We start from the raw sequence: 2,662 nt of genomic DNA, 5'->3' as shown, positions 1-2,662 counted from the left end.
CAGCGGGCGGTGCGTTGCGGGGCTGCTCCCCCGCACCCCCGGGTCCTCTGCTTCTTGGCCATGGCCCCCCCACCCCACGTCATGACTCTGTGGGACCCTCTCATCAGCACCCTGCACTTTGTCAATAAACAGACGTCCTCCTTCGGGTGCTGACTCGCAGAGAGCCAGGGACCTGCCTGCACTATGGCCGTCCTGGCTTTGCAGGGTGCGGGGGTATGTAGTGGGTGGCCGGGTCAGGCACTGCGGCCCTGGACCTCTCACGGGAACTCTGGCCCGCAGGGCATCGCGCTGGCCATCGGCATTGCGGCCACCGCGCACATGGAGGTGGTGTGGGCTGTGCTGGAGCACCTGGGCCACAGCAGGTTCCTGGGGTCCCAAGACAGTCAGGTAGGAGTGGGGAGTGGGGACCCAGAGGGGCTGGCGGCATAGAGAGCACCGCTTACCTGCTCTGAGCCTCCGTTTGCTCACTGGGAACAAGGGGCCGTCCTGGCGGACCCCTTGCTGAGGGCTTGGTGTGCAGGACCCACTCCTTCCCTGCTCTGGCTGTGGCCATGAAGGCATGGGCCACGTTCCCCAGGGGCCCCAGGGGCCCAAGCCCAGGCGCACGGTTGCCACGGGGCTTGCCCTGACGCTGGCCTGTGTATGTGGCCCAGGCCATAGTTTCCCTACCTGTGCACCTGCCCGGCATGAGAACTTGGATAGCTCTGTCTTGGTAGCCAGACCCTGTCCCCGGTGTCTTGCTGGCATGAACCGCAGAGCTTCTCAAAGGAGGCCCAGCTGAGGGGCTGGGGAGCAGGGCACTTTGTGCAGAAGAGGTGGGTGCAGGGCCCGGGACCAAAACCTGGCGTGGGGCTGACGCCCTCCTGGGGGCCCAGCAGCCCCCGTAGGCCTGCTCCCCACCACCCTCCCTCCTGCACAGCAGCAGCCGAGGCGGCAGTCGGACTCCGGCAGGCACTGGAGACGGGTCGGCAGCACCCTCCTGCTGTGCTATGGGCAGATGGCCGCGCAGGCCGGGGCACACTTCCTGCCCTGGGTGGACAACATCGCCTCCCGGATGGTGCACCATTACTCCTGCGGCAGCTGTGTGAGCCCCGCATGCCTGGGCCAGACAGGGTGGGCGCCCGCGCTGCGGCGGCTCCTCCTGACTGTGTCCACTGTCCATCTGTGCATGGGCAGGACAGTGCCCTCAAGATCAGCTTCCTCTCGGCTGCCATCATGCTCACGAATGCCCTCCAGTGGGAGAAAGGTGCCCAGAGGTACAAGTTCACTCAGATTCCAGAGCTGATCCACTGTCTCCTGGTGAGTGACCCAGGGCCAGGCCTGCCCAGCGGTGTCTGCGGGGCTCCCGGGGGACCGGCTGAGGGGCTGGGCCAGGCTGCACGCCCACGCGGGCTCCCACTCTGCCTGCCCAGTGCACCCTTCAGAAGGAGCCCAACTTCCTGGCTACCCTCTGCCGGCAGAAGATCATACTGGTCATCTTGGGGCTCAGGTAACTCCCCTTGGGGACCAGGAAAAGAGGCAGGTAGGTCCTTGGAGGGGGAGGTGAGGGTCAGTGAGGGAGGAGATGAGGGAATGAGAGTCAGGACCGGAGTAGGGGGGCCGGCGCCGGGGCTAGACAGCACCAGGCGAGCTGGAGCCAGGCTGCATCAGCCTGGGCAGACTTTGCTTCTTGTCCAAGGTAGACCGTTAACATCAGCGCAGGCAGGGCCCTGACCCAGTCGCACGCTGGGCCCGGCCCTTCTCACAGAGCGAACACTGACCCCAGAATGGGCCCGACTCTCTCACAAAGAAATGTCAGTGAACCCAGCAGGAGTGCGTGAAGGAGTGCGGACGGCCCCTCGCAGCCAGAGAAGCCTGCATTCCCCACCCCCACCCCGGCCCGAGTCTAAGGCCCTCTGGGAGCCCAGACCCGGGCCCACATTTCAGGTCGTGGGAGCCTCTCCCTGCGGGGAACCTGCTTCACGCCGGCCTTTCATTCCTCGGTGGGGGGTTGAGCGAGGAGCCCAGAACCCTCTGCATTTCTCCCAGCAGCCTGAGGCCCGGTCTCAAGCCTGTGCTCAAGTCCAGGATCCTGCAGACCTGTCTGCAGAGCCTGTACCAGCTGCCGCCCACGGAGACGCTGAAGAGCTGCTTACCGCCCCAGAAGTCAACTGCAGACGTCATGGTGACTGCCCTCTCCCCGGGGCCACCCTGTCTTGCTGGGTGCTGGGTGCTGGGTGTCGGGCCAGTCGGTCAGGCCCCGGCCACATGTGCGAGTGAGGGGAGAGGAGGGTAACGCTCATAACCCAGGTCGCAAAGATTCTCCCCTACGTTTTCCAGAAGTGTCATAGCATCCGGTTCCCCATGCGGTGCGGCACCTGAGCCGGGTTAGGCCCGAGCGCTAGGCCTCCGGCTCCCTTCGGCCTTTGCAGAAATGCGTCTGTGTCCTTGGCCCTGTAGGGGCCAAGGGTCAGCACGAACCGCAGGGTCAGCCTGTGCGCCTCCGCCCAGCGACTCCCCGGGGTTCGACTGGGACCGCACCGACTCTGCCGGACGATCTGGGGATCACGGACATCTAGACACTGAGTGTGGTCTCTGAACTCAGCACCCCGCCCCGGCCCCCGTTAAATAGGGTTCTCGGTCCCCCTCGGCAACACCTCGCGCTTGTCTGGGCGGGTGCTCT

This window comes from Sturnira hondurensis, unplaced genomic scaffold, assembly GCF_014824575.4.
Source record: "Sturnira hondurensis isolate 20B ecotype Veracruz unplaced genomic scaffold, ASM1482457v3 Scaffold0006413, whole genome shotgun sequence".
NCBI classification, from domain to species: Eukaryota; Metazoa; Chordata; class Mammalia; order Chiroptera; family Phyllostomidae; genus Sturnira; species Sturnira hondurensis.
Note: the sequence above shows the minus strand (reverse complement) of the source record.